This window comes from Mustelus asterias, unplaced genomic scaffold (assembly GCF_964213995.1).
Source record: "Mustelus asterias unplaced genomic scaffold, sMusAst1.hap1.1 HAP1_SCAFFOLD_184, whole genome shotgun sequence".
NCBI lineage: Eukaryota > Metazoa > Chordata > Chondrichthyes > Carcharhiniformes > Triakidae > Mustelus > Mustelus asterias.
The window spans coordinates 525,692-544,709 of NW_027590182.1; the positions used below are offsets into that span (position 1 = coordinate 525,692).

General features: G+C 45.5%; 2 protein-coding genes and 1 long non-coding RNA gene across 3 annotated transcripts in view; 1 reads left to right on the forward strand and 2 right to left on the reverse strand.

The window, feature by feature from the left end:
- LOC144485303 (uncharacterized) overlaps positions 1 to 19,018 on the forward strand; it is a 461,444-nt gene that overhangs the window by 343,290 nt on the left and 99,136 nt on the right. The gene's annotated exons all lie outside the window — the stretch shown is intronic.
- LOC144485290 (uncharacterized) overlaps positions 1 to 19,018 on the reverse strand; it is a 308,115-nt gene that overhangs the window by 164,473 nt on the left and 124,624 nt on the right. The window lies entirely within an intron of this gene.
- LOC144485293 (uncharacterized) overlaps positions 1 to 19,018 on the reverse strand; it is a 113,353-nt gene that overhangs the window by 72,314 nt on the left and 22,021 nt on the right. The gene's annotated exons all lie outside the window — the stretch shown is intronic.

The window sequence follows — 19,018 nt, forward strand, 5'->3', positions numbered from 1 at the left end:
TTTCCTAACATCTCCTTCTTTGACTCAGTGTCAGTTGTCTGATTTGTCAGTTAATGTTTCTGAGATTCACCTTGGGACACTCTCCTATATTAAAGGTCTGATGTAAATGAAAATTATTTTAAAATCACGTTGTGACAGAGTGGGGAAGTCAGGATTAAAACAATATCTAGGTAAATGGAGTTAGGTCACAGAGCAGCCATGACCTCACTGAATGACGGAACAGGCTTGAGGGATAAATGACCTCCTCCTGTTCCTGGTAAACTTGGACTCAGACACCAGCTGATGAATGGAAAGTGATGGGAGAACTGGGGAGAAGAGACTTCATCAGAAACCAGCACTGGAGCAGAGTTAGAGAGTGGGAAAGGCCCAGGGAGAAACTACACAGGAACTGGAGGAGGTCATTCAGCCCTCTGAGTCTGCTCTGTCATTCAGTTAGACTCTGGCTAATCAGATCATCAAGATTTATTTGATTCTATTCTGTAGATTAAGCAGCAGCTCAGTTTTATGGGAAATTAACATCAGCAGAAACAAACTCCAACTGTCACAATGGGAACATGTGAATTAGGAGCAGGAGAAGGCCACTCGGCCCCTCGAGCCTGCTCCACTATTCAATAGGATCCTGGCTGATGTGATTGTAGCTTCAACTCCACTTTCCTTCTTACCCCTCATACCCTTTGACTCTCGTCAATCAAGAATCTATTAAATTCAGACTTCAGAATATTCAGTGAGCCAACCTCCACCACTCTCTGTGGAAGAGAATTCCACACTGTAACAACCCTCTGAGAGAAAAGGTTTCTCCTCATCTCAGTCTTAAATGGGAGACCTCTTATTTTTAAACTGTGCCTCTAGTTCTCCTCTCTCTACAATCAACATCCACTCTGTCAAGTCCCCTCTGAATTTTATATGTTTCAATCAGATCCTCTCTCATTCTTCTAAACCCCAATAGATACAGGCCGAACATGTCCAACTTTTCCTCGTATGATAATTCCCTCATCCCAGGAATCAGTCAAGTAAACCTTCTCCGAACTACTTCTCACACAAGTCCTCTCTTAAGGAGACCAAAACTGTACACCGTACTCTAGATGTGGTCTCACCAATACCCTGAACAAATGCAGCAAAACATCCCCGCAATAAACAACAATTCATTTACCTTTCTAATCATTTGCTGTGTCCACGCACTAACTTTTCCTGATTACAGTACCAGGACACCCAGATCCCTCTGTACCTCAAAGTTCTGCAATCTCTCTCTCTGTTTAAATAATCAGCTGCTTTTCCATCCATCCTGTCCAAATGGACAAGTTCACATTATCCAAAAATCTTGTTCCAGCTGCGAATGTTTTACCCACTCACTGACCCTATCCATATCGCTTTACAGGCTTGTTATGGTCATTCACATCTCACTTTCCGACCTACCCTTTGTGTTATCAACAAATTTTGATCCTGTCATCCACATCATGAAAATAGTTTGTCAATAGTTGAGGGCCCAGCACTGATCCCTGTGGCACTCCACAGGCTACACTTTGCCATCCCAAAAATGACTTGTTTCTCCCTCCTCTCTGTTTCCGATTAGCTCATCAATCCTCTATCCATGCTAATATAATGAATCAACGTGGATGGGACGCTAATATGCTTTATGCTACGAATTCGTATTTAGTGTGGTAAACATTGATGTGGCACCTTGTCAAATGCCTTCTGGAAATCTAAATACACCACATCCACAGGTTCCACTTTATCCACATTGCTTGTTACTTCCTCAAAGAAATCCAATACATCAATTAACATGATTTCCCTTGCACAAAACCATGTTGACTCTGCCTGATTGCACGGAGATTATCTGTGTCCCACCCCAGTCTCCTTAATAACAGAATGAACATGATTCAGTCCTGCATGGGATTACTTATTTACTAATTACTTAAATAATAGATAGATAAATAAATGAACATGATTCAGTCCTGCATGGGATTACTTATTAATTACTTCAATAATAGATAGATAAATAAATAAATAAACATGATTCAGTCCTGCATGGGGTGAGCAGCAACAGCAGAATCCAATCCCTGCAGTGACTTGTGAACTTGCTGGTGTCTCAGCAGATTGGCTGACCGAGCAAATCTCTTCCCACATACGGAGCAGGTGAACGATCTCTCTCCTGTGTGAACCTGCTGGTGTCTCAGCAGGTGGGATGATTGAGTGAACCTTTTCCCACACATGGAGCAGGTGAATGATCTCTCTCCAGTGTGAATTTGCTGGTGTCTCAGCAGGTCCTTAGTGCTTTTAAAACTCTTCTCACACTCAGAACATTTAAAAGGTCTCTGATCAGTGTGGACCAGTTGATGTGCAATGAGCTGGGGTGGCTGAGTGAATCGTTTCCCACATGTGGAGCAAGCGAAGGGTTTCTCCCCAGTGTGAATCCGCTCGTGTATCAGGAGCTGGGGTGAATCAGTGAATCCCTTCCCACACACACAGCAAATGAATGGTTTCTCCCCGGTGTGAACTCGCTGGTGTCTCAGACAGTGGGATGAATGGGTGAATCCCATCCCACACACCGAGCAGGTGAACGGTTTCTCCCCAGTGTGAACTCGCTGGTGTGTCACCAAATCCTGTTTACTTTTAAAGCTCTTCTCACAGTCAGAACACTGAAATGGTCTCTTATCAGAGTGAACTCGCTGGTGTGTTTGCAGCTGGGATAAACGTCCGAATCTCCTCTCACACACGGAGCAGGTGAATGGCTTCTCCCCAGTGTGAGTGCGCTGATGGACTTGTAAATCATTTTTACTTTTAAATCTCTTCTCACAGTCAGAACATTGAAATGGTCTCTGATCAGTGTGAACAAGTTGGTGTGTCAGAAGGTGGGATGACTGAGTGAATCCCTTCCCACACACTGAGCAGGTGAACGGTCTCACCGCCATGTGAGTGCGCTGGTGTCTCAGGAGGTCCTTTGTGCTTTTAAAGCTTTTCTCACAATCGGAACACTGAAACAGTCTCTGATCGGAGTGAACCTGCCGGTGAATCAGGAGGCTTGATAAAGCATGACATCCCTTCCCACATTCGAGGCAGGTGAATGGCCTCTCACCAGTGTGAACACGCCGGTGTGTATAGAGGCTGGATGAGTAAGCAAATCCTTTCCCACACTCAGAGCAGGTGAACGGCCTCTCTCCAGTGTGAACACGCCGGTGTGTATAGAGGCTGGATGAGTAAGCAAATCCTTTCCCACATTCGAGGCAGGCGAACGGCCTCTCACCAGTGTGAACACGCCGGTGTGTATAGAGGCTGGATGAGTAAGCAAATCCTTTCCCACACTCAGAGCAGGTGAACGGCCTCTCTCCAGTGTGAATGCGACGATGAATATCCAATTCAGACGGGTAATTGAATCCCCTCCCACAGTCCCCACATTTCAATGGGTTCTCTGTGGAGCGGGTATCCTCATGTGACTCCAGGTTGGATGATGAGTTGAAGCCTCGTTTACACAGAATGTGTGTCGGGTCACTACTCAGTTAGAATGATGTGATTGTTTTTCAGACTTGTTAAACCACTTTCCACATTCAGCACATTGGAAACTCACAGGTGTGTGTGTGTCTAGGTGCTTTTTCAGTCACACTGATGTTTGAAATCTTTGCCTGCAGACAGAATGAACATTTCTCCTTCTGGAGACAAAGGCTGACGATATTCAGTTTCTGATGAATCAAATCACTGAAACAGATCTTGATGTGAAGTTTGGTTTGAGTTTCACATCTGTAAATTCTCCTTCATAATACCCTGCAAAAACAGTTTACCAATACCATCACTGTCAGTGCAGGATAGAAATTCTGAACAGACAATTCATAGTTTCTCTGGAACATATTTTCCTCTCTTGTTCCCCCAAATCTATAAATCCCCGTCCCACACACTCTCCCCCCTCCCCTGGGCTGAAATCCAAACCCATCTCAACATCTCCACCATTTCTTCCCTCCACTCCCAGTTTTCTCCCTCCCTCTCCTGTCTGGGTTCAGTTCTTGATGTGGAAATCTCACGAACTGTCCTGGCTGGAGACAATACACATCTCTTTAACCTGTGCTTAACCCTCTCTCCACTCACATTGTCTGTACCTTTAAGACTTGATTACCTGTAAAGACTCGCATTCCAACCATTATCTTGTAAATTGAGTTTGTGTCAATATATATGCCCCGTTTATGAACACAAGTCCTACTCACCTGACGAAGGAGCAGCGCTCCGAAAGCGAGTGGCTTTTGCTACCAAATAAACCTGTTGGACTTTAACCTCGTGTTGTGAGACTTCTTACTGGGTTCAGTTCTCCAGCTCCTGTCTGCAGACTGACAATAAAACCAATGGGTCTTATTGGGGGTGTTGGGGCCTCCAGAGGGTGTTTGTGAATCCTCCCCGCCCACCTCCCAGGGTTTCCTTCCTTCCCAGAGATCAGAGTCCTCATTGATTTGAGGCCAAAGTGTAACCTCTTATTTATTGTCCCCCTCCCCCATCCTCTGATGTGAACCATCCTCCAGTGGCTGAGCCAGGATGGGGCCGTTAACCTGGGCCTGTTCCCGGGAGGGAGGGAGAAGCCCCGCAGCTGCAAACCAGGGAGCTGACAATGATTCTGAAGGGTTTGCGGATCCACAAAGTGTTTCCAAATCCTCCCAGCCACCGCCTAACGCTGACTCCGCTTCTCCGGGACAAACAAGCGCCAAGGACAGCAATGACACTGCGCATGCTCCACATCACAGTGCCCGGGGGCTGATTGACGGCAGCTCCGGACCAATAGTAAGAGGGGGCGGGGCTGGAGGACCGAGCGGGAGTGGCTGGTCCTCCAACCAATCGGTGTGAATGAGGGGCGGGTCTGGAGGTCCGAGCGGGAGCGGCTGGTCCTCCAACCAATCGGAGTGAATGAGGGGCGGGACCTGAAGCATGCGCAGTGCGGGTAATGGCGACGGACGGACGGTTTTAACTCGGAAGCGAGATCAATACGAGGTAGAGGGCGGCGCGCGGGGAATGATAAATGTGGCGGGTGGGTGGAGAGACTTTGTAAACATGTTGTTCAAACCCAAACCCCGGAAATGAACTTCCCGGTCCCCCGCTTTGTACCAAATGGAGCGGCAGCTTGTAGTGTTAGACCCGGGCTGACTGCCGCCATTGAGGCTGCATGTGGGAGGCCGGCAGGGATTGTGATCGGAGAGTGAAGCCCTGATATCACAATGGAATGGGTGTGAGTGTGAGGTCACAATGGAATGGGTGAGGGTATGACGTCACAATGGAATGGGTGAGTATGTGACCTCACAATGGAATGGGTGAGAGTGTGACGTCACAATGGAATGGGTGAGAGTTCCAGATGAGCTGAGACTGGGCTGGAATTGGGCGATGGCACTGACATGTGGCCCGGTGGCACAGTGGTTAGTGCAGCTGCCTAACAGCGCCAGGGACCCGGGTTCAATTCCAGCCTCGGGACGCTGTCTGTGCAGAGTTTCTACATTCCCCCCGTGTCTGTGTGGGTTTCCTCCGGGTGTTCCGGTTTCCTTCCACAGTCTAAAGCTGTGCCGGTTAGACGGATTGGCCATGATAAATTGTCACTTGGTATCAGGGGGATTAACAGGTAAATATGTGGATAGGGCCTGGATGGGATTGTTGTCGGTGCAGGCTCGATGGGCTGAATGGCCTCCTCCTACACTGTATTTTATTATTCATTATTATTAATTAATTACTATTCTGATTTCCAGCTGTTTCTGAGTTTTAACTGTATCCTCTATTGTGAACACCGAAGCAAAATATTTGTTCAATTCATCTCCCAGCTCCTTATTTTTCATTATCAATTCCTGGACTCACTTTCTATTAGACAGTTAAGAAATGAGGTGGAGCAAGTGACTGAAGTGTCAGTCAGGGAGCACTATTGGGAGCACCAATAGTTTCAAAATAGTTCTGGAAAAAGATAGGACAGGTCCACAGGTCAAGGCCCTAAACTGGAGCAGGGCCACTTTTGTGGGCATTAGGCAGGATCTGGTAGATGTCGATTAGGTGAGTTTGTTTGAAGGGAAAGGAATGACTGGCAAATGGGAGGTTTTAAAAGTGTGATATCAAGAGTCCAGAGGCAGTATATTCCTGTTAAGATGAAGGGAAAGAATGGTAAATTTAGGGATCTCTGGCAGACAAGGGACATTGAGGCTCTGGTCAGGTAAAAGAAGGAAGCAGACATTGGGTTTAGGCAATCGGGGACAAGTGAATCACTCTGACTATAAAAAGTGTAAGAAAATACTGAAGAGGGAAATCAGGAGGACAAAAAGAGGGTCTGATATGGATCTGGCAGGTAAGATTAAAGAAAATTCCAAGAGGTTCTATAGCTATATTAAGAGTAAAAGTGTGGCGAGAGAGAGAATACATCCCCTTAATAATCAGTGTGGCCATCTGTGTGTGGAGCCACAGGAGATGGGTGAGATTTTTAATGAATACTTCTCCTCTGTGTTTACTGCGGAGAGCACCATGGGTGCGAAAGAAATAAGGGAAACAAGTGGTGATGTCTTGGGCACACGCATGTTACTTGGGAGGAGGTATCTGCAGCCTTATAAAAGCAAATTACTGCGGATGCTGGAATCTGAAACCAAGAGAGAAAATGCTGGAAAATCTCAGCAGGTCTGGCAGCATCTGTAAGGAGAGAAAAGAGCTGATGTTTCTTGTCTAAATGACCCTTTGTCAAAGCTCTGAAACATCAGTTCTTTTCTCTCCATACAGATGCTGCCAGACCTGCTGAGAATGGGGAGAGAGAGTGTGGGATGGAGATTTACAGCTTTTGGGGAATGAGAGAGGAAAGAATGTTCCATAAAAATTGTCTGTTCTGAATTTCTATCCTGCACTGACACTGATGACTTTTGGAAACTCATTTTACAGGATCTTGAAAGAGGAATCACAGGCTGAAATCTCAAACGTCATGTCTAGATCTGACAGAGTCATATTCCTTGGGACCTCAATATCATCGGACTTTGAATCCAGAAGGAGAAATGATTGTCCAGTCTGTCGATTTGAAAAGATTTGAAATGTCAGTGTGAGTGAAAAAGCATCGACACACTGCCACACTTGAGTGAGGGTGTTCCACTGCACTGACTAAAGAGCTTTAACCAGTTACACAGTCTGAATAAATATCACACCATTCACAGCGGGTAGAGACTGTAATCTTGTTCTGTGTGTGGACGAAGTTTCAACTAATTGTCCACCCAAGAGAGAGGCAAGGACACCTGCACCATGGAGAAACCATGGAAATGTGCGGACTGTGGGAAGGGATACAGAGCCCCATCAGAGCTGGAAGCTCATCGGCGCATCCACACCGGGGAGAGACCATTCACCTGCTCTCAATGTGGGAAGGGATTCATTCAGTTATCCGACCTGCAGAGACACCAGCGAGTTCACACTGGGGAGAGGTCATTCACCTGCTCTCAGTGTGGGAAGGGATTCACTCGGTTATCCCTTCTGCAGAGACACCAGCGAGTTCACACTGGGGAGAGACCATTCACCTGCTCTCAGTGTGGGAAGGGATTCCCTCGGTTATCCCACCTACAGACACACCAGCAAGTTCACACTGGGGAGAGACCATTCACCTGCTCTCAGTGTGGGAAGGGATTCACTCGGGTATCCAACCTGCGGGCACACCAGCGAGTTCACACTGGGGAGAGGCCATTCACCTGCTCCCAGTGTGGGAAGGGATTCACTCAGTTATCCAGCCTGCTGACACACCAGCGAGTTCACACTGGGGAGTGGCCATTCACCTGCTCTCAGTGTGGGAAGGGATTCCCTCAGTTATCCAGCCTGCTGACACACCAGCGAGTTCACACTGGGGAGAGGCCGTTCACCTGCTCTGTGTGTGGGAAGGGATTCACTCAGTTATCCAGCCTGCTGACACACCAGCGAGTTCACACTGGGGAGAGGCCGTTCACCTGCTCTGTGTGTGGGAAGGGTTTCAGCGTTTCATCCCGGCTGCTGAGACATCAACAAGTTCACGAGTGATGACAGTGGTTGGATTCTGCTGTTATTGTTTCTGCTGTCAGTTGCATCCAGGACTGCATTTTGTTCATTCTCACAGTTGGTCAATGGGAAGGGTCAGAGGGTTTCTTTGTGCTGGACAGGCCGGTCTCAGCCTCCAGTGGGCTGATGCTATTTGTGTCTTTTTGCGAATACCTGGTTTCAAATGTCACAAGGATCACAGAGTGACAGTGTGTTAGGACGTTTAGAGATATTTAGTCAGAAGAAAACAGAGGTTGGCAGTGCAAAGGTACATTTCTGAATGGAGGGCTGTGACAAGTGACATTCCTCAGCGATCAGTGCTGGGACTTTTGCTGTTTGTAATATATATAAATGATTTGGAGGAAAATGTAACTGGTTTGATTAGTAAGTTTGTGGATGACACAAAGGTTGGTGGAATTGCGGATAGCGATGGGGACTGGCAAAGGATACAGCAGGATATAGATTAGTTGGAGACTTGGGCGGAGAGATGGCAGATGAAGTTTAATCTGGACAAATGTGAGGTAATGCATTTTGGAAGGTCTAATACAGATGGGAAATATACAGTAAATGGCAGAACCCTTAAGAATATTCATAGGCAGAGGGATCTGGGTGTACAGGTACACAGGTCATTGAAAGTGGCAATGCAGGTGGAGAAGATAATCAAGAAGGCATACGGCATGCTTGCCTTCATCGGCCGGGGCATTGAGTTTAAAAATTGGTAAGTCATGTTGCAGCTTTATAGAACCTTAGTTAGACCGCACTTGGAATCTAGTGTTCAATTCTGGTCATCACACTACCAGAAGGATATGGAGGCTTTGGAGAGGGTACGGAAAATATTTATCAGGATGTTGTCTGGTGTGGAGGGCATTAGCTATGAGGAGAGGTTGGAGAAACTTGGTTTGTTCTCACTGGAACGACGGAGGTTGAGGGGGGTGACCTGATAGAAGTCTACAAGATTATGAGAGGAATGGACAGAGTGGATAATCAGAAGCTTTTTCGCAGGGTGGAAGAGTCAATGACTAGGGGGCATTGTTTTAGGGTGCGAGGGGCAAGGTTTAAAGGAGATGTACAAGGCAGGTTTTTTACACAGAGGGTGGTGGGTGCCTGGAACCCGTTGCCGGGGGAGGTAGTGGAAGCAGATATGATCGTGACTTTTAAGATGTGTCTTGACAAATATAAGAATAGCATAGGAATAGAGGGATGTGGTCCCCGGAAAGGTATTTGCGGAAGGATATATTGGCCTTGGAGGCAGTGCAGAGAAGGTTCACCAGGTTGATACCAGAGATGAGGGGTGTTGATGATGAGGAGAGACCGAGCAGATTGGGTTTGTACTCGTTGGAATTTAGAAGGCTGAGGGGGGATCTTATAGAGACCTATAAGATAATGAAGGGGCTGGATAGGGTAGAGGTGGAGAGATTCTTTCCACTTAGAAAGGAAGCTAGAACTAGAGGGCACAGCCTCAAAATAAAGGGGGGTCAGTTTAGGACAGAGTTGAGGAGGAACTTCTTCTCAGAGGGTGGTGAATCTCTGGAATTCTCTGCCCACTGAAGTGGTGGAGGCTACCTCGTTGAATATGTTTAAATCACTGATAGATGGATTCCTGATCGGTAAGGGAATTAGGGGTTATGGGGATTAGGCGGGTAAGTGGAACTGATCCACTTCAGGTCAGCCATGATCTTATTGAATGGTGGGGCAGGCTCGAGGGGCTAGATGGCCTACTCCTGCTCCTATTTCTTATGTTCTTAAAGGTAGGGGGTTTTAGTTCAGACGGGCAGCATGGTTGCTGCAGGCTTGGAGGGCCAAAGGCCTTGTTTCTGTGCTGTAATTTTCTTTGTTCTTCGTTCTGTTTGGAACACCCCAAATGCCCATCCAATTTCCTTTTTAATTGTTTATTGTCTCCACTTCCTCCACCCTCGTAGGCAGCGGGTTTCAGGTCATTACCATTCGCTGCATCACAATATTCTTCCTCACATCTCTCCCCCCCACCCCCCCCCCCCACCATTCTCCCCCTTGCATCTCTGACTCAAAACAAGAAATCTGTGTCCCCTTGTCGTCCTTGTCCCTTCAGCTCATGGGAACAGCTTTTCTTTGTCCACCTTATCTAAACCTGTCAGAATCTTGTCCACCTCTATCAAATCTCCCCTCAACCTCCTTTGCTCCAAGGAGAACAACCCCAGCCTGACATTGACACTAAAGAACAAACTAACAGAATATGTTACTGTCTGAAATCAAATGGGAATGTTTAATTTCTGTTTTAAAGATATTGTGAATATATTGTCCTGGACAAAAAAGGAATTGGAATAACTCACCTTGGGTGTGGTTGAATGGAATATTTCAATCTGATATCCACCTACAGTCGAGTGAAAGTCTGGAATGTGTACAAAGAACAATACAGCACAGGAACAGGCCCTTCGGCCCTCCAAGCCTGCACCGATCATGTGTTCCTCGCTCGACCATCCGTTTGTATCCCTCTATTCCTAGTCTGTTCATGTGGCTATCTCGATAAGTTTTAAATGATCCTCGCGTGTCTGCCTCAACCACCTTGCTTGGTAGTGCATTCCAGGCTCCCACCACCCTCTGTGTAAAATACGTCCCCCGCATATCTGTATTGAACCTTGCCCCCCTTACCTTGAACTTGTGACCCCTTGTGTTTGTCATTTCTGACATGGGAAAAAGCTTCCAACTGTTCACCCTATCTCTCCCCTTCATAATTTTATAAATTTCTATTAGGTCGCCCCTCAACCTCCGTCTTTCCAGGGAGAACAACCCTAGTTTACTCAATCTCTCCTCATAGCTAATACCAGGTAACATCCTGGTAAACCTCCTCTGCACTCTCTCCAAAGCCTCCACGTCCTTCTGGTAGTGTGGCGACCAGAACTGGATGCAGTATTCCAAATGTGGCCGAACCAACGTTCTATATAACTGCAACATCATGTGCCAACTTTTATACTCTGCCCCGTCCAATATAGGCAAGCATGCCATATGCCTTCTTCACCACTTTTTCCACCTGTGTGTTTCATTTGTTTTTTGTGGATGTTTGTCGATGTGTTTTATCATTGTTTTGGGCTACATTTGTTAAGGTTTATCTTTCTGGAGAATTAACCTTACCTTGAGTCTTTAATTAAAGGCATTTTTGGAAGTTTAAAAACAGGATCACAAGAACGCTTAAGTAATTAATTTTGGTTATTGTTGTTGTAAAGCACATGCTAAGTTTCTCTGTTTGTGTATGGATGATATTTGTGTGTTGAATGCTTCAAGCTTTGAGGTTTTCTGTCTGTGATTTAAATCAAACAGATTTTTAACAAAGGAAGTGTGATCAATAAAACTTTTTTTGTTCTGAAGTTGTGAACCTGGAGCCATATTTACTGGCCGGAGACAGGATTCCAGGATATTTTACTAAACATGTGGGAATTTTAATCCGGATAAAACTCACTCATGAGAGAATGAGAGTTTTAATTTGTAATGGTTATTTAAAATTTGACATATGTGAAATGATTCTGACCAATCCTGTGTTGGATTGATCTTGGGTTAAACTTCCTGTCAGGTCCAAAGATTTATTCCTGACGCAAGTAACACAAAGAAAGGGAAAATTCTGGAATTGGATACTGAAGAAAAGAGTTTAAAAAGAGAGAGTGTTAAATAGAAATGTTCCCAGACCATGTGGTCATTAGATTAAAACAAAGGAAGAGTGCTGACGTCCATTTGAGAACTTTTAATTCACCCCATTTCTAACTAAGGGAGTCTATGTACAAAGAAAGACCCCACCAAGGGGGGTCTGGAAAGCATCATGATGGGGGCACCTGTCCATGAGATGATCACAAAGCCCCATAATGCCCAGATACTAATTTTATTGAACCTATAATGTATGTAATCTATCACCATTCTGATTGGATTGTGTCCAGCCGGGATGGGCTGAGTAACTGGATAAGAATTGATGATATTCTTTGTTGGGTGGAGTTACACATGGTCAGCCCCTGTGGCTTCTCCCCGCTGGCGTAACTCAATAAATTGTTTGTCGATTGAATCAGGCACAACACACTGGGTACATTACCACTTCATCCTTAGGAGTGGCCTGATAGGCCGTGGTCCAGACTCAATGTGGCCTTTGAGGGGTCGTTGTAAATGTGCATTGAAAATGGTTGGAAGCACAGATCACCAGGAAATGGTTCCAGCTTTGCCAGTTGACTCTGCTGTGGGAGTGGAAGAGGAATGTTCATGTACAGATTCTCAAACTACCTCTTCACCTCCCATTCCAGAAACACCATTACAAGATTTACCAGTGGTATTGTACAGGTTGCAATGCAACCACAAAGCTCCTGACAGACTTCCGTATTGTTAAAGACATTACTTTGTTGTATTTCTGTCCTGATGGGGGATTGAAATTTAAGGAGAGGAGAAGTGTTCTCGAGTGTTCTTCACAACCTCTCTCCCTTCTGAGCACGTGCGGGCTTTGGGCGGGGTTTCAGTCTGCAAGTCCAGGCTGGTTCCAATGCTCCTGTTTCCTTTTGTTTGCCAATGATTTTTAAACGTTGTTATTTATTTATATAAAGAACATCCTGCTTTTAACAACACATTTGACTACCTTATTTGTGGAATGAAGTTCCCACAATTGTAAAGCAGGAGATTAGTTAAATGGACAGCCTGAATTGTGTGACAATTGAAGAATAAATGATTCATTAATACAGTTGTTAGGCTCGAAATGTAAATTTGAACACAAAAGTTTATAACGTTTAGAATTATAAAGATATAAAGAATGTTTAAAATTCTGTGGGAATTATAAAATGTTACCTTCTGGCAGCAACAGAATAGAAAAAAACAGATAACAAGACTTGTTAGCGTGGCGCGGTGCCACAATGGTTAGCACTGCTGCGTCACAGTGCCAGTGACCTGGACTCGATTCCCGGCTTGGGTGACTATGAGGAGTCTGCACGTTCTCCCCCGTGTCTGCGTGGGTTTCCTCCGGGTGCTCCAGTTTCCTCCCACAGTCCGAAAGACGTGCTGGTTAGGTACATTAGCCATGTTAAATTCTCAATCAGTGTATCCGATCAGACGCCAAACTGTGGCAACTAAGGGATTTTCACAGTAACTTCATTGCAGTGTTAACGTAAGCCTACTGGTGACACTAATAAATAAACTTTAATACTTTCTTAACCTTGACTGGAGGGAATGAATCAGTTCCTGTTCAAGATGTCTCAACATTGAATGACTGATGTTCACCAATTATTGGTCAACACTCAGGCTACCCCAAGCTAAGAGATATCGTTTGAGAGAAAGAATTGTCTTAAAATTCAGACAATGTGTGTAACTCGCTAAAAACTAAACCAGTTTCATTATTGACAAGTTATCGACCAATTGGCTAATTCCCAACAATTGGCTGAGCTGGGCTTTCTACATTTTGAAAGTATAAAAAAGGGGATTCAAGAAACCAATTTGGTTGAAGTTTTTAAAAGTTCATGGTTTTTTAAAGTTTATTTATTCGTGTCACACATTCACACTGCAATGAAGTTACTCTGAAAATCCCCCAGTCACCACACTCTGGCGCCTGTTAGGGTAAACTGAGGGAGAATTCAGCATGCTCAATGTACCTAACCAGCAAGTCCTTCGGTCTGTGGGAGAAAACCCACACAGACTGGGGGAGAATATGCAGACTCTGCACAGACAGTGACCCAAGCCGGGTCCCTGGCGCTGTGAGGCAGCAGTGCTAACCACTGTGCCCGACAGAGAGGTGTTGAAAGCTGTTGATTTTACAAGTTATCCATGTTTTTGGAGCGGTCACTTTTTGCCCTGGTCTGAGAAGGGTGGAGAGAAGTTTGTTCAATTGTTTAAGTTAAGCTTTCTCCTTTTACTGGTAATAGATTCTTTGCTTTTTTCATCCTTCTCTCTTGTTAAATTTTTAATCATTAATAAACTTTCTGAATTCACCATTTAAAGCGTTCTTTCTTGCCATTTGGTTAAGTCACTGGAACCTGGTGTGATTTACGATTAGGGAGGTTATTGTAAACAAGTGAACCCTATAAATCTTCATTTAAATAAATCAAAGTTTTTACAAATGGAATGCTGTCCTTTATTACGAGGGAAATTGAACATAGGAAAGAGGATGTTATGCTTCAGTTATGATGTGGAGATGCTGACGTTGGACTGGGGTAAACACAGTAAGAAGTCTCAGAACACCAGGTTAAAGTCCAATAGGTTTATTTGGTAGCACAAGCCACTAGCTTTCAGAGCGCTGTCCCTTAATCAGGTGAATGGGAGTTCTGTTCACAAACAGGGCATATTAATCAAGACACAAACTCAATTTACAAAATAATGGTTGGAATGCGAGTCTTTACAGGTAATCAAGTCTTAAAGGTACAGACAATGTGAGTGGAGAGAGGGCCAAGCACAGGTTAAAGAGATGTGTATTGTCTCCAGCCAGGACAGTTAGTGAGATTTTGCAAGCCCAGGCAAGTCGTGGGGGTTACAGATAGTGTGACATGAACCCAAGATCCCGGTTGAGGTCATCCTCATGTGTGTGGAACTTGGCTATCAGTTTCTGCTCAGCGATTCTGCGTTGTTATGTGTCATGAAGGCCGCCTTGGAGAACGCTTACCCGAAGATCAGAGGCTGAATGCCCGTGACTGCTGAAGTGTTTCTCAACTTAAGGGTACACTCCTGCCTGGTGATTGTCGAGCGGTGTTCATTCATTCGTTGTCGTAGCGTCTGCATGGTCTCCCTAATGTATCTGCCTCGGGACAGGAGCGGTGCCAGAGGACTGGAGGACAACTGATATGGTACCACTAGTCAAGAAGAGAAGTAGGGAAAAAAACAACAAATTACTGGCCAGTGAGTCTAAATTCAGCAATAGGGAAACGATTGGAAAAAATTCTGGGGGACAGAATTAATTTCCACTTGGGGAGGTAAGGATTAATCAAGGATGGGCAGCATGGTTTTGGCAAAGAGAGATCATGCCTTACAAACCTGGTTGAATTTTTGAGGAGGTGACTCGGTGTGCAGATGAGGGGAGTTCAGTTGATGTCGTCAACATGGACTTCATTAAGGCTTTTGACATGGGAGGCTGACGAAGAAGGTAAAAGCCCATGGGATCCAGGGCAATTTGCCAAACTGGACTCAAAATTGTGTTTGTGACAGGATGCCTGTGTTTAGTGATGTTCCGCAGGGATTGGTGCTGGGTTGTTTGTTACTTGTAGTGTACGTTAATGATCTGGAGGTGAATATAGGAGGTATGATAAGTAAGTTTGCAGATGACACAAAAATTGATGATGTGCTAAAAACCGAGGAGCAAAGCCTTAGATGACAGGATGATATCGACAGGGTGGCACGGAGGCACTGCTGCCTCACAGTGCCCGGGACCCGAGTTTGATTCCCGGCTTGGGTCACCCTCTGTGTGGAGTCTGCACATTCTCCCCAAGTCTGCGTGGGTTTCCTCCGTGTGCTCCGGTTTCCTCCCACAGTCCAAAAGCCGTGTTGATTAGGTGCAGTGGTCATGCTAAATTCTCCCTCAGTGTACCCAAACAGGCGCTGGAGTGTGGCGACTCAGGGATTTTCACAGTAACTTCACTGCAGTGTTAATGTAAGCCTACTTGTGACACTGGTAAATAAACCTTAAAACTTTAGTTAAATGGGCAGAATAGTGGCAAGTGGAATTCGACCCTGAAAAGTTTAGTTAATTTTTGGAGGACGAGCAAGGTAACGGAATGCACAATGAATGGTCAGATCCTAGGAAGTACAGAGGATCAGAGGGACCTTGGTGTGAATGTCCATAGATCTCTGAAGACAGTAGGACAGTTACTTAAGGTGGTTCAGAAGGCACATGGAATACTTGCCTTTATTAACCGAGGCATTGAATATATGGCTGTAGAGATTCACATTCTAATCAGTATTCTGTAACTTGATTTTGTGCCTCTGTATGCCCTGTTTCCACTCCATCTGACGAAGGAGCAGCGTTCCAAAAGTTTATGGTATTTGCTACCAAATAAACCTGTTGGACTTTAACCTGGTGTTGTGAGACTTCTTACTGTGTTCACCCCAGTCCAACGCCGGCATCTCCACATCATGGCCCTGTTTGAGAGCAGATATCCACTCCATCTGACGAAGGAGCAGCACTCTGAAACTAATGGCATTGGCTACCAAATAAACCTGTTGTTGTTAAAACTCTTACTGTGTTCACCCAGTCCAACGCCGGCATCTCCACATCATTGAATATAAGGGCAGGGAGGTTATGATGGAGCTGTATAAAACACTGGATAGGCCACAGCTGGAGTACTGTGTGCAGTTCTGGTTGCCACACGAGAGGAAGGATGTAATTGCACTGGAGAAGGTGCAGAGGAAATTCCCCAGGGTGTTGGCTGGGCTGGAGTGTTTCAGCTATGAGGAGAGGCTGGATAGGCTGGCATTGCTTTTCTTGGAGCAGAGAAGGGTGAGGGGGACCTGATTGAGGTGTATAAAATTCTGAGGGGCACAGATAGGGGGCATAGGAAGGAACTTTTCTCTTTAGTCGAGGGGTCAATAACCAGGGACTTGGATTTAATTTCAGGAGCAGGAGGTTTATAGGAGAAGTGAGGAGAAATCTTTTGACCCAGAGGGTGGTGGGAATCTGGAACTCAGTGCCTGAAAGAATAGTAGAGGTGGGAACCTTCACAACATATAAGAAGAATTTAGTTCAGCTTTTGAAATGCCATGGCATACAAGGTTACGCACAAAGAATGGAAAATGGGATTGGAATAGAACGGTCCTTGATAGCCGGCACAAACCCGATGGGCCGAAGGGCCTCTTTCCATGCTGTAAAACTCTATGATCACCCACGTTGGCAGCAAGTTCAATATCATCATCAGTCACAACCTCCCCTGTATCTTCACTAACTGAAACAATCCATTTAAAACATTTTTAGTCGAGGAATGTAGCCATATTTCTGTTAGGCCGGCATCCTGCATGGAGATTTCCAGCTGTGTGTGTCCAGGACAGGAAGCAGTGAGCATGGATCTGTCAATCAGCCTCAATCAGCACCTTCAGGAGAATTGGGAGGGTGAATATTAGATACAGCAGAGTGAGAATGGAGGGAGAGTGTGTGGGATGGAGATTCACAGCTTTTGGGGAATGAGAGAGGAAAGAATGTTCCATAGAAACTAGAATTGTTCTGAATTTCTATCCTGTAATGACACTGATCACTTTTGTAAACTCCTTTTACAGGATATTGGAAGGGGAGGATTTACAGACATAAATCTCAAACCTAATGTCACATCAACATCTGACATCCTCACTCAATTCATCGGGATCTGAATATATCGATCTTTGATTCTCAAAGGAGAAATGTTTCCCTGTTCTGTCTGCTTCAAAAACTTTAATCATTTGTGTGACTGGAAAAGCACCAAGGCACAGATACACCCGAGTGAGAGTGTTCCAATGCACTGAGAGTGGTAAGAGCTTTAACCAGTTACACTGCCTGAAAATACATCGCAGCATTCACAGCGGGGAGAGATTGTACCCGTGTTCTGTGTGAGATTTAACTGATTGTTTAACCTGGAGAGTCACAAGGATACCCACACCATGTAGAAAGCGTGGAAATGTGGGGACTGTGGGAAGGGATTCATATCCCCATCTCAGCTGCAAGCTCATCGACGCAGTCACACTGGAGAGAGACCATTCACTTGCTGTGTCTGTGGCAAGGGATTCAGTCAGTTATCGAATCTGCGGACACACCAGCGAGTTCACACTGGGGAGAGGCCTTTCACCTGCTCTCACTGTGGGGAGGGATTCACTTGGTTATCCAGCCTGCAGACACATCAGCAAGTTCATTCTGGCGAGAGACCGTTCACCTGCTCTCAGTGTGGGAAGAGATTCACTCAGACATCCCACTTGCAAACACACCAGCGAGTTCACACTGGGGAGAGACCGTTCACCTGCTCTGTGTGTGGGAAGGGATTCACTGACTTATCCAGCCTGCGAGGATACCAGCGAGTTCACACCGGGGAGAAACCATTCACCTCATCTCAGTGTGGGGAGGGATTCACTCAGTCATCCGCCCTGCGGAGACACCAGCGAGTTCACACTGGGGAGAAGCTGTTCAGTTGCTCTCAGTTTCTAAAGGGATTCACTCAATTATCCCACCTGCAGACACATCAGCGAGTTCACACTGGGGAGAGACCATTCACCTGCTCTCAGTGTGGAAAGGGATTAACTCAGTCATCCACCCTGTGGTGACACCAGCGAGTTCACACTGGGGAGAGACCGTTCACCTGCTCTCAGTGTGGGAAGAGTTTCAGAGCTTCATCCACCTTGCTGAGACACCAACCAATTCACAAGTGATTCCAGGGGTTGGATTCTGCTGTCATTGTTTCTGCTCTCAATTACATCCAGGACTGCATTTAGTTCATTCTCACAGTTGGTCAATGGGGAGGGTCGGAGGGTTTCTTTCTGCTGGACTGGCCGGTCTCATGACTTTGCCTCCAGTGGCTGAGTCTTGTTGCGAATACCTGGTTTCAGAATTCACACGGATCACAGAGTGACAGAGTGTGAGGAAGTTCAGACATGTTCAGTCAGCATTTCTATTTGAAACTCCCCCAGATGCCAATCCAATTTCCTTTGCAATAGTTTGTTGTCTCCACTTCCTCCACGCTCGAGTTCCAGAACATTACCATTCACTGCATCAAAATATTCTTCCTCACATCCCCCCCTGCATCTCTGACCCAAAACCATAAATCTGTGTCTCCCTCGTCCTTGTCCCATCAGCTAATGGGAACAGCTTTCCTTTGTCCACCTTATCTCAACCTGTCAGAATTTTGTCCACCTCTATCAAATCTCCCTCAACCTCCTTTGCTCCAAGGAGAACCCCAGTCTGACATTGACAATAAGGAACAAACTAACAGAATATGTTAATACCTGAAATCAAATGGGAATGTTTAATTTCTGATTTAAAGATATTGTGAATATATTGTCCTAGACAATAAAGGAATTTGAACAACTCACCTTGGGTGTGGTTGAATAGAATATATCAATCTGGTATCCACCTTCATTCTGGTGAAAGTATGGAATGTGTAGCTGGAAAACC